The 14,114-nt window shown below is 41.1% G+C and overlaps 1 protein-coding gene across 1 annotated transcript in view; it reads right to left on the reverse strand.

Annotated features, from left to right (window-relative positions):
- Positions 1–14,114, reverse strand: part of ctnnd2b (catenin (cadherin-associated protein), delta 2b) — a 174,380-nt gene that overhangs the window by 25,657 nt on the left and 134,609 nt on the right. The window lies entirely within an intron of this gene.

Below are 14,114 nucleotides of genomic sequence, written 5' to 3' on the forward strand. Positions count from 1 at the left end.
ATCAACCAGGCAAAGCAGTCGACCACCCCGGGGCCCCCAGTGCTCCAGGTTCACTTAATAGACAAAGAGTGTGTGGTGTGACAGAAAAGGGAAAAACATTGTTCGTTTGAGGTTTCGCATTTTAACTGCTGCGTCCAATTGTTCATCCAGAATGTCCTCACCAAAAAATAAGTCAGAGGTCGATTGTGCAAGCAGCTTGTTAAAGCACATATTTGTTAGGTGGCATACTAATTATAGCAGGAGCAATGGTGGAAGTCATGGGACGTAGTATAGAGAATGCCTGCATAGGGAGGAGGCCGCTGTTTCCGTGTGAAACCAATAGTTATCATTAACTTTTAATAAAAGGTTACCCAACTACAGTAGTGTGCATCCACGTCAGAGACGCAGCTTCTTCCGTAACTACTTCTGTGACAAACAAACTCATTTTGTCTTTTTTCATCTCTACTGTCTTTTATGTGATGCTGTAAATGGAGCTGCTGCGTTGCAAAACTAATCTCAGCCTTATTCTGATAATAGAGTAATATCATATTGTATTGTATTTTTCTCAAGGGAGCACAGGACATGTGATTTTCAGAATTAACATTTATGGTCTCACAAAAAAACTCTTAAAATCTCTTTCTTTCTTTAAATCGAAATGTTAAAAAAGTCAATATTTTATTTGTTTGTGGTGTTTATCATAATTCATATGATCGAACTAGTTTATTTATGCCATTGGTCATCTTTTCTGTACTCATTGCACACACGTAATAACGAGATATGAGATAACTCTTGTTATGATTTGGCACTATAAATAAAATTGAATTGAATTGAATAGGTATTAGAAGGCACACGGGTATTATGAGGAACAAACGCAACATATCTCCACATAAATGCACACTTTGGAATAACAACTTTAGATTTTGATGCTTTAATTATTTAATTTTAGTTTGTTATTCCCTGTTTTATGTGTTTCATATACGTTTTTATTGTTTTTTTTTAAAAAACAAACAAAATGATTCCTCCGAATGGATGATGACATCATGTATCATGATGTCATCATTATGGAATAAAGGCATGACATCATAATGCTTTAAAGGCAGATGGAATGTTCCGTGTGGTGAAACCCTTCTGCAGTGTGAACCTTACCATTCACATGTCCCAGTTTAGTTCTGGGTGCAGTGTGTTGCCTATTATGTAACTCCAGTGAAACTTTTCATACAGACAGTCGCAGAGAGAGAGACGGCCTTTCTTTTCCACAATCACAATGAAGGCCTATGTGTTAGAGCTCGAAATGGAACTACAGAGGGCAACAGCCAACGAGAAATGTTTGGAGGCCAAAAACACGGAGCACATAAGAAATTTCTCCATCCAAGCTTCTGCTCTAAAAAAGGAACAGCGTGAGGTAAGTAAGCTCAAAAATATAATGGAGGATCTACAAATGCATGAAGAAAATCTAAGGAAAGATTTAGTTAAGGTCAGAACTGAACTCAAGAGCGAACAGAAGCAGAGGGCTTCTCAGAAGAAAAACTTGGATCAGATAATCATCCGTCTCAAGAAGGAGTCTAGGGAACATGAGAAAGGTTTCACCGAGGAGAAGAAGTTGAGAATCCAGAAGGAGAAGGAGTTGGAAAAGTTAATCAACACACCGGAGGTGATCAAAGACCTGAAGATGAGTTTGGCAAAAAAAGGTCATAAGGTGCAACAGTTGACAGGGTACAAAAACGCTACCAAAAAAACCTTAGAAGATTCTGACAAACTGATAAAAAAGCAAGACAAAGACCATGAGATGACAAAAAAGGAGTTAGCTAAAGTAAAACAAAAGGCAATGGAGACCCAGATAATGTTGGAAAATCTGCTCCCTCTCAAAGAGAGAAATCACGTATTAGAATCAATATGTGACAAACAAGCGACAGAGCTTAAAAAACACAAAAAACAAGATTTCAAGTTCATGAAAGAAATACACGACAGGAAAAGGGAGACAGAGATGTATAGACGTGAAACTGAGGAAAGTGAGATGTTACGTAAGGAACAGGAAGACGAAATGATCAAGATGGAGCATGAAAAGAAAAACTTCATCGAGGAATCAGACGAGCATAAAAACGAGAGAGAGCGCCTGAGTAACATCATAAAGAATCTGGAAACTAAACTGAACCGTGCAAATGAAATCATAATCCATAGAAAAAATCTTAAGAAAGCTGAGGTCAGAGACATTGAAACCAGAGACCAGGAGAATGGCAGTCTTAGGAATTTGATTTATGAGTTAGAGCACACTCAAAAACTGCAAATTACCAAGATTGCAAATGTCACAAATGACAGACACAAAGCCATAAAGAGCAGTGCAATCGCTCAAGAGGGATTACGTCTGAGCAGCAAGGAAATGCAAAGACTGCAATGTGATGTGAGAGCCAAGGATAAAGAGTTAAATACAAAGACCGCAGACCTAGTTAGGGTTAAGAAGCAACGGGATTCTAAGAAGAAACATATAGAAAACCTGAGGACAGAGCTGGTAATAACCAAGATGAAAGAGAGGGACTGTAAAGTTGTTGCTGATGAGAACAAGTTGGTGGCAGAGAAAACAAATGCCAAGGTCGTAGCAGAGAAGCACAAGTTGGAAAAAGAGGTAGTGAGCGGCTGTGAATTAAAAGTGCAGCAGCAGCTCATAAACGACCAACAGCAAGACCTAATTATCAAGCTGGAAAAAAAGCTCAAGGAATATGAAACTGAAGCCAGTGCTCTCCGGCTGGAGAACAGGACGGTTAGGGAAATGTATGAAGTCATGAAGGTGGAAAACCAGAAAACCAATTCGTGCCAAGAGAGAAGCAGGAGTAAAGAAAAGATGCATACGTCTGTCTTTTTTACCAAACTCTCTGATAGAATTCAAGAACTGCAAAAACAAAATGACCAACAACAACAACTTCTGGAGCAAAAGATTAAGGAGAATGACGAGCTGAAGTGCGTGAAACCCCAGCTGGATGAGGTACTACAAAAGTACCAATGGTGTAAGTCGGATAACAGGACCCTGAAGGAAAAGGCAATGGCGTCACAAGGAAGCCTTGCCGCGTACGAGACGAAGATTGTGGGTTTGGAAAACGAGAACAGGGCGCTGAAAGATACGGTGAAGCATTTCAGGTTGGGCTGCCTGTCCCCTACTGTCAAAAAGTCCCCACGTAAAGACAACTCAAATGACAAGTGGAAGTCCTATCATTTGTCAGGGGACACTAGTCCGTTCGGAGACAAGATGAAGACCACCCCCCTTCCTCCCATCACCAAAAAGTCCAGAGAGGGGAAACAGCTATCAGGCCGATAAGCTATGACCGGGCCCTTGGTGGGCTCCATCCATGCGGAGTTTGCATGTTCTCCCTGGGTTTGTGTGGGTTTATTCCGGGTGCACCGGTTTACTCCCACACAGGCCAAAGACATGTGAGTCAGGTAGTGTATCTGTGTGTGGCTCAGGAGGTACAGCGGATCATCCACTAATCTGTGAGTTGGTAGATCGATCCCCTCCTCCTCCTGTCAAAATGTGTTAACAGCGATGTTAAATTAGCTATGCTTTATTCTCGAGTCCTCGACTTATTGTTCAACCTAGAGTGGATCATGGTTCAGGTTTAAAATAAGTTAATTTGTTACAGGCAACTTTACTTACATACTAAACAATTTACAATAAACAAGTTCAAATACATCAGCATTGACTTTTGGTTTCAAGCTTGTTTGACCCGTCTGTCCATCCTGATCTCTTCCTTTTGCTGACTTTGTGGGGTTACACTGTCTGTGTTCGATGCTGACTGTAGCAGCACATAATGGCATTGGCCTTCAAACACTGAAAGAAGATATTTCCCCCCCCACTCAATGTGCCGGTGATTTAAGCCATCTGTCACTTTACAACATTAAACATTTGGAAAGACACATCGAGCAGTTCATTTATATTTCATACAAAGTGGAAGCTGGCATCCTGGGCCTCCACCCCGAGTGGAAGCTAGAAAGCCTAACGTTGGCAACGTCAGCAACGCAGGCTTGGATTTCAACAACTAGTTTTCGTTATTATTTCAACACCTGCTGGATCAACGGCAGCCTCAGTGCTGTGTTCATCGCGCATTATTATGACAGTTGGGTTGGCATTCGCTTAGATACTCTATGATGATGGCAATGGACCACACTGTCAGAACTCAAAGTAATGTCCTGTAAACAGCTCCGTATCTGGCCCGGAGTCCTTGTTTTACAGTTGACCAGCCACGACTGGGATGCCTGTATTGTCTGTGTTTGTGTGTCAACAAGGAAATCTGTTTGAAATTCTGAAATATTAAACTTAAAAAAAAAAAAATACTATTCTTCTAAAATAAATAACTTCTACTGTAAATTGTTCTTTGGTGGTTTTGATAAAATTCTTTAAACTGCACATGTGCATAGATTTGGCGATGTCGTGATTGCATTTTTTTTTTAATGGCAGAAAATGCTCTTTATCCTCACCTTTAACCTACAGTGAGCAGCCAACCAAGAAAATGGAGTGAGAGTTCTTTTGTCAGTCCCCTCAAACACACACACACACACTGGCCACTGGATAGACAATAGCTCTCCCTCTTTTGAGACCCCCCCCCCCCCCCCCCCAACACACATGCACACACACACACACACGCACACGAACACACACACACACTCAGCTGTTCAAGAAAACAACATCAAATCATCACATTTAGCTGCAAAACACTGATTTCTTGAGTGGTTTTACACACACACACACACACACACACAGTATAAACACTCATACACACAAATTATGGTAACCTTGAGGATCTATACTATGCATCATAATTGTCGTTGACCTTCATCTTGCAAAGTGTCTATGTCCTAATCTATGTGCTCATATAATTATACGTGTACCTTTGAGAGTGTCCACCTCTAGTCATATCTGCACTCATACCCTTCTCATTTATGCTTGTAATTATAGTGGTAAAACATCCCATTCTTCGATCTGTGTGTTTGAAGTACTGTGTTGTTCACCCTCGCCTGAACAGCCACGTTGTAATTACAGCTTCTGTTATCTGTCTTTGTGGGTTTGTATGAATTTGTTCTTGCATGTGTGTGTGTGTGCTTGTGTGCATGCACATCTAAGCCCCCCTCGACAAATCCGTCTGGACTCTGTGTGTTTCTGCGAGTTGTCGAGGCGGCAGTATCTGTTTGTAGTCAGAAGGAGTTTCTAAATGGCTGGCTTCTGGCTTCATGACAGTAATTAGCTGGATCTGTCAAGTGTCTTCTTCTGTCTCATCTTATCTGCTGCTCAAGAAGGGCAAAGAAGACATGCTGGGTTTTTGATAACCTTGACATTCAATGTGACGTAATGTGATGTAATAATTATAGCTGACCTTAAAGCTGAAGTTGATAATTTAAGATTAAAATTAGCTGAAACTGTCACTTTGTCTTGACCGTAGTAGCTGTTGTCACAGATCGTCAGTTAAGCCTGACTTAACACCCTTTCAAAATACAATTTCCGGGTCCAAACGCTCTGTTGAAACAAAACGGACAACATATGAACAATTAGGATTACCTTTTTCATCAGTGAGATACCTTTGCTATTGATAGGAAAAAGGTAAAATGACAGTTGTTTTTTAAAAACTCCTATGTGTTCAAACAACAGGGAACACAGCACGGATAAACTCTGGTCGGCGAGTTGGACGCATTAAAATGTCTTTTTAACCACTAATAATGCTCCAAATGACACCAAACCTCTGCAGTAGCATGATAAGAGTCCTTACACATTAACCGAAGCACCAACAACGTAGTTATTGAACACGTAGTTTATTAAAAGAGGGTTTGGAAAGACTTACCAACTGGCCCGGTACCAGCTGCTCCATTCAAGTCCATTACCAAATACAATCCAAAAGGAAGGAGCCCATTGAGATTTATTCCAGCAAAACACGTAATTATTTGCTGCAGACACGGTAATCCCTCTGCCTAAGCGTCTCAATGTCCAGATTCAAAACAATAAGCCACTGGTTTATCAGAGCACGGTCATCGTACGGCAATGGCAGCCTATGAAAGGTGTCTGGATTGTAAGCTTTCATTTTTGTTTCACAGCCGGAAAAGATACAAACACGAACAGTTCTGTCTCTCTTCACTTCAAGTTGCAGGCGAGTCGGCTTTCCCCTTGCCTGCACTTACTGTGCGTCTTCCGGCAACAAACGACTTGAATGGACTTTACTATGAGAGGAGCTGGTACCGGGGCCAGTAGGTAAGCCTTTAATAAACTCTGGGTTCACTAACTACGTTGTTGGTGCTTCGGTTTATGTAACTCTTATCATGCTACTGCAGAGGTTTGCTGTTATTTGCAGTTATTTGCTTATCAGTGTTAGCTGCAGCAGGCTGTTAGCGTCTCTCCAGAAAATCTACGTTGTCTCAAAAATTGTCTCGATGGCTTATTTGATGACCGAATTTGCCTAAATAGACGCTGGGATGATTTTACCTGATTTTTATTAAAGTTACCTAAGAAGCCTAAACTTTGAGTAAGAAAATGTGTTGCTTTCTAATTTTTCATTCCTAAAATTCAAATTCTTAGGATAAATAATGGATACTGTGTAATAAACACTGAGGAGTCTACAGTATGTTTCTGCAATACTGGTGTACATCAGTCATGCATAGATATGTACAGTTTGTCACAATTATTACAAAAACATGCAGGTGGGTGCCGGTTCCACTGGTTTGTTCGTGAAGAACGCCAAAGCTGCTTAGTGGGATGAAAATAATAACTCTCGTCCCACAAAATTGTAATAAACTTACTGAATATAATCCATTTGGAATACAATCAGAAAAAAATGGAAAAAAAATATAGCTTTTGCAATCAAAGAATTATACATTTTTATCTCCTGTAACCAAGCATCTAAAAACCATCTAAAAACGTGTTGTGTGGTTGTTTTCATTAGTGATCCCAAGAGTCAACTTGCTCTAAAGAAACTAAAATATGTATCAAATTAACCAGCACATAATAATAATAATTCATCTTCAACTGCTTGTCCCCGTCGGGGTCGCAGGGGCTGGAGCCGATCCCAGCTGACATCGGGCGTGAGGCGTGGTACACCCAGGACAGGACGGCCTGTTTATCGCAGGGCACATAGAGACGAACAGAGACAGACAACCATTCACACCCATGGGCAATTTTAGAGTCATCAATTCACCTAACACCTGCATGTCTTTGGACTGTGGGAGGAAACCGGAGGACCCGTAGAAAACACACGCAGACACGGGGAGAACATGCAAACTCCACACAGAAGGGCCACAGCCGGGATTCCAACCACGAACCCTCTCGCTGTGAGGCGACAGTGCTGACCACCACACCCCTGTGTCGCCATAATAATAATAATAATAATAGAAATATCTCCCCCTGAAAGAGGATGCCTGCATTATGCGTCAGTTGTATCAACTGTACAAGCACTGAACATTATATATGTATACAGTATATTATATTACATATGGCACACGATGACACCCTGCAGCTGCATGAAAAGAAGATTTTTTTTCATTATCGTGAGTAAAGTCAGCTGTTTGCCAGAGTCCTTTCTTACTGTGCGGAGAATGACATCATCTCCCTGAGGTGAAAGGCAGAGGGATTTTATCTTTGATCGGAAACACGCGCTCGCAACACACAAACCGTTTGCACGCACAGGAGGAACACTCTGCTCATATGCGTATGAACACACACACACACACACACACACACACACACACACACACACACACACACACACACACACACACACACACACACACACACACACACAAAGCCATGAGTGTATGACGGATGAAGGAGGTTAATTGCCTCAGCCTTACATCATGAGTGGCAGCAGGAGGTTATGAATGTGCTGTTATATGGAGGGAGGGGAAATGAATATGCCGGCTATCTCTCTTTGTCTCTGAACCAATTTCCCATCTCTTATTTGCACCGTCTTCATCCCCCTGTCAAAATTCTCTTTTCTGTAACATAGCAGCACATCTCTTGCGTCTCTTGATCTCTCCTTTTATCTTTGTTCCCCAATTCTTCTGATGTATTAGGAATGTATTTTTTACACTCTCCCTGTGTGAACCACTCTGGATATGAGATATATTTTTAAATTAAATGTTTTTTGTTGATTGTTCTCATCAATTTACTGGGGTTCACCTTTCCAAAGGTTAAGTGTGTACTGGATGGGGGTTCAATAGTCGAATACAAGAGGGTTTTTGACAACTATCAACTAAAAACAACAGATGTGAGTAAGGAGGGAAATGTGGTTCACTGAGGATACATCTCTGCTGGTCTACGCACACACGCACGCACGCACGCACGCACGCACGCACGCACGCACGCACGCACACACACACACACACACACACACACACACACACACACACACACACACACACACACACACACACACACACACACACACACACACACACACACACACACACACACACACACACACACACACACACACACACACACACACACACACACACACACACACACACACACACACACACACACACACACACAGTTAAAGGGTTGATTGGTTGGATTTCCTTTAACTTGAAATATTATTTGTCTAAAGATGATGATCATTGTTTAGCTGGAAGCCAAAATCCTAATTGAAATTATTATTTTTTTTAAATCACCCAGACGTTATTAACTGGTTATGAAACTGTCAATCAATTTAATAATAATGAGTCTATATGACTAGATAAGCAAACAAGACAATGAGCAAGAATACTGGCATTTCTATATGGTTATTCTTAACGGCTGCCATGTGAAATCAGACTATACTATTTACAGCATGCAGGTTCACCGTCAGCTCACACTGTCCATTCGTACTGTACCCAAGCACGAATGACAGCTCAAGTCTAGTTCATTTGACATGTGTGAGTACAATGGCAGACTGTCAGATCCCTACGACACAAGGCGGCAGTGCTCATGGAAACACTGCTGCTTTTCGTCCGGGGGCCAAAGAAATCAACCCAAAAGGAAAGATAAACATACAAACGCAGGCCGTTGCTTGGTCTCTGAACAAAACCCGTGGACATTCACCTGTACATGTAGCCTGGAAAAGCATCTTTCAGCTTTTTATGTTTGAATTAGAACTACTGCAATTACTGTATATTTGAACAAGCTACCCATAGTGTAAGCACCCGCAGGAGCCGCTTGTATTCCAGTTATGTACGCAGCATCTCTAAAGACGGTTTGACCTTGAAGACAACAGGGTGCCTTTGTGGTATGAGAGAGGCAGGCACTCGTCAAGCACATGCCATTTGAATGGGTTAGTGCAGTAGAAGGTTGTTCATTCATTTTAACAACTCTATGGATGGATCAGTTGTGTCCTATTTCAACTGCGGTCCTTTTTAGAAGATAACAGAAGATCGGGGGCCTTACAGCTACATAAAATTACATGTATTCACCTAATTTTTATTGTTACCGTATGGAAGTATGAGATTCAAAGGCATGCAGGCTGTTTGGTTGTATAATCAATCTGATCTAATCATTTTAAGCTTTTATTGTTACAGTTTAAGCAGTTACAGTTTATATGTTAGAGTTGAGCACTATACTGGGGAAATGAGAAGAAAAAGAAAATTTATTTCTTAAATATCATAAGCGTTCAACCCTGCAGTGACTATCACCTAATTTATAACATTTATTATTATAATTGTTGAACCAACTCAGGCTGTGTCATATCTAAAATCCTTAGAATAAAGGCGAAGAGATGTCAGTGGGATATAACTATCACAAGCAAAATAATTTCACATTGAAATGACTGATATTGCCACATAATAGCAACCATGCTATGCCTCAAAGTCCCAGCTCTTGATATGTGTGAAAGCATCTGACAGGAGAAGCTTTATTTGGCAGCTATCAGTTTTTGCACATTGTTGTCAAACTTGAAGTCTATGCGGACGCCATCTCTGTGTTTTCATAATGAGGTGAACATCGATCACTGTTAATCACTTGGTACACACAGGCCTACAGGTTTGTGTTAATGAGCCTCAGCTGCAGCGTGGAATTATGTTTACTCACATTGGGTCCTTTACTGACTCTGTATCTCAGGAAACAGTGCAGCTACGCTGTATAGTGCAGATCACATCAAGGTCAACCGGAGGTGGTTTGCAAAGAAAAAAAAGCTCAATACCTGTACTGTTTTTCCTTTGGCATGTTGGCCTTTCCTTGACAGATGATAGTGTGAGAGCAGAAGAGCGTTTAAAGAGAGAGGTGTGACATACTACAAAGGGCTGAAGGCCTGAAAAACAGCTACTGTAAAACGACATTAAATAAACTACTTTAATTAAGTAAAAAACAAACTCATGAGCACAGTAACAACCTTGCATTCCACCCCCTTTTTTTAGAGGGGTGAGGGAGGGTGATGGGGGGGTTTTCAGGAGGAGATACAGTAGCATGTCAACAGTAGAAAGCTGAAACCTCAATGTTTATTTGAGGTGTGTGAATTTTTTTTTTTCCAGTCATGAATCTGGAATAAACATTGTGTTTTGGCGTCTATTCAAATGTGGAACATTTAGAGTGTAAGAGCTTAGAAGGTAATAATGGAAGTATAGGATGACCATTCACATGCTCTATTATGTCTCTTAAGTTTTAAATTTAACTTATTTTTGAGCCGGAAGGCAAAGCTCTCGATCTACCGGTCAATCTTCGTTCCTACCCTCACCTATGGTCATGAAAGCTGGGTCATGACCGAAAGAACGAGGTCGGAGGTACAAGCGGCCAAAATGTGTTTTCTCAGGAGGGGGGCTGGAGTCTTAGAAATTCCCCAGTTAGAGCTGGTTAATGTGGCCCGGGAAAGGGAAGTTTGGGGTCCTCTGCTAAAGCTGCTTCCCCCCGCGACCCGACCCCCAGATAAGCGGTTGAGATGAGATGAGAATTTATTAAAAAAAAGTCATTGAGAAATCCATCTTAAATGACATATTAATCATATCAGAGTCATTTTTAATACTTGTCTGGAGCAGGACTTTAAATCTGCGTTTCCTTTACTCTCTGGAGTTGTCGCTCTCCATCTCTTTGCTTCGCCTAAGCTGGATGAGCATTGTGACTGGATTGCATCCAGACTTCTGAGGGTTTCCATCACAGTGTGAGCCTGACAACTTCCATATCTGCTTCCGAAGCAAAGTGAGCATTCCAGACCTGTCACTTACGAAGATGTTTTCTACTACCACTAGATGGAAAAGTTACGCTGTAACGACCAGTCGAGCCACAGCTACTGATGACATGCAGATTTTTAAAAAGGAATAAAAAAGTTAAAAAGAAAATGCAGCGCTTTGTGAGTCAGAGGGGGAAGATATCATGGTGTTGGCATTTTCTCTGTACGTTTTTCGTGCTTTCTTTGAGGAAAGAAACGTATACATCAGTAATTACTCCTATCAGATTTTTTATGCATTCAAACTAATGAGCCAATACTTCATAGATCAGTTTCTATATAAAGCCAAGATCAATAACTGTAGATCAAAGATGAGACACACTGGTCTGCTGTAAGCGAGCTTCTTAAAGTAATTGTCTTTGACATTTCCATGTTGTTGCTTTATGAATCACTAGTGATGCAACCTTTAATGAGGTCCAGGAAGTTTTATTTTAAACATCGAGCACAGCTTTCCAGGAAAACTCTGCCACAGAAGGTACTTTTCATGTATAAAATACTGCTTGCACAGGCACCATGGTATTTTTGGCATTTAATAACAATTGTTAATGCAGAAGTGTATCTGGTCTGACATGTCTTCACATACTGAACAAGAACATACAAACCAGTGACATCGGCTACAGTTGCATGGATAACATTTCTTCAACCTGACTCAAATCATTCTGATTAGAGATTCCAACTCTTAGAGATATGTTATGGTATTTATACTGTATATTGTGTTTTGCTGATTTAAATGCAGCTCTGTGTCATGGCAATGTGGGCTTTTTGTGCAGATGAATGAGGTTTGGCTTCTTTCCATGGCTGTAGTGCCGTTTGGCATCATCACGATCTGCCGAATGACAGAACTCTGCTGCGAGAGTGTGAGGGAAGCCAAACACCGTTCATCTGCACATGCTGCCTACGCTGCCATGGCAGAGAACTGTTTTAAAATGGAAAAAGTAAAAATTTAAGTATCTGCATTTACATGCCGCAAAGTATTTAATCAGAACATAACTTTTTTTACTCACACAAAGTGGTTCCGCTCACTGTGAATGCCTAATCTGATGAACATATACCAGAAGAAATGACAAAAATTAAATGTAAAATTTTCCAGCAATTTTTGATTCTGTCGATCATTCGGTGGATTCCGGCTTCGTTCATTTTCTCATTGTTTTGAGCCTTTTGATGATCGAGGCGTTCAACAATCCTTAAATCTTTTAAGGTCTCTAAAAAAAAAAGTAATTTCAGCCACAGACCAGTTTTGTTTTGCTAATGCCATGTTATTCTGTTCCTCCCAGAAGCAACGCCATGCAACAAAATGATATATTTATTCCAACCAGAGATAAACGATCACATTGTGCATTTACATGATTATTAGGCGTTAATATTTTCCTATTCGACAGATTATCAAATGGTCTACGCCAGCCAACTCAACCATTGAATACCAGATCTCAAACCAGTTGAACACCTATGGGAGATTTTGGGGCAACAAGTTAGACAGTGCTCTCCATCACCATCTTCAAAATACTAGATGCTTTTGGGATTGAAGTGTCTGTTGTGATGTGACAACACATCTGCTTGGGCAATCAGGGTTGACAGCACTACTGACAACCTCCGCTGCATTTCATCTGCAGAGGTAAAGGCGATCTGCTCTTTTAAAAACTTTTTTTGTCTGTGTGTGTGTGTGTGTGTGTGTGTGTGTGTGCTGCTGAATCTGTAACTAGCAAGGCAGGCAGCTTGACTTCCCACTGTGATTCTGATTCAAAATGTGCACCAGAGAGGGAGAGAGAAATAGGCTGAGAGGGCAGGAGATAGAGAGGAAGAGTGAAAAAGTGGAGACAGAGAAAGGCAAAGAGGACAGGAGAGAGACAGGAAGAGAAGGGAAGACCAATTACCAAAACCCAACCACAGAGGGATAAGAGTGGGAGCGAGAGAGGTTGAGAAACATGGAGAGAGAGAGTTATTTCCTCTGGGGTCTTTGAGAGAGAGAGGAGAGCGAGGAGAGCGCGGTCTGTCTGCGTCCGGTCGGTCGTTCAGCTGATTAATTTGTGACAGGAGGGATTTCTGTGCTCCGTGCCTTGAATTGCTGCTCTAATTTATATGGTAATCTTCTTTAAGACTCCAGCAGCATACAAAAAAACTTTTATTTCCATCTCTGCTAAGCCTAAACCCTTTTCTATACTCACTACACATACTATAAATATAAATATACATACATGAACAGCGCACGGGGGGGTCATACCCCAAACCAAACATGATTGTATGTGGGAAATGTGAGGACACCGATTAATTTCACTCTCCAGATAAGGTTTTTTTTCCTCCGCTCGGTGTGGTTTGTGTTAGTATTCTTGGCTGTGTCTTATTACCACGGATAATGATTAAAAGCCCTTACCAGAATCTCATGTCACCCCGATGTGAAGTACTGCTGTAAATAATTAGGAGAGTGGATAAAGGCTCAAGGGCAGTATTTGTGGAACACAGGAAGGGTTTGGTTCAGGAGTGCTTGCAAGGACGGGACATACTGTGAGTATGTGTGTAACGGCAGGTAGCGCTCGATAGGCTAAGCCTGCATTTACATCATGTAGGATGGGAGGTAATGATGGTCAACTTGAGTATAAGAAACCAAAAATATTGCCAAAAGAGATTGTTGATGTTGGACGCTTTTGCAAAACCCGGAACGTCTGAAATGACACCCTGTTCTGCCTCCATATACGAGATTAGCAGTCTTATTACCACCTCCTGACGTAATTTCAACAGTAATAAGTAAGTAATAAATAAATGGATTGCACACATATTACTACGTGTTACTTTTCATAGTTCTATGTATGAACAGTGAATGAGGACAGGTCTGACTGAAACACTAAGGTAAGGAAAAGACCTTGGTTAAAATGAATAAAAAAGACCAATGTTGATTGCATGTCTGTAATGGGACACAAACTCGGGTCTTGTTGAAAGTCAGATGTGCTACACTACCTCCACACCCTTTGTTTTCACATCGCTACA

Source organism: Echiichthys vipera, assembly GCF_963691815.1.
Source record: "Echiichthys vipera genome assembly, chromosome: 15".
In the NCBI taxonomy this organism is placed as follows: Eukaryota; Metazoa; Chordata; class Actinopteri; order Perciformes; family Trachinidae; genus Echiichthys; species Echiichthys vipera.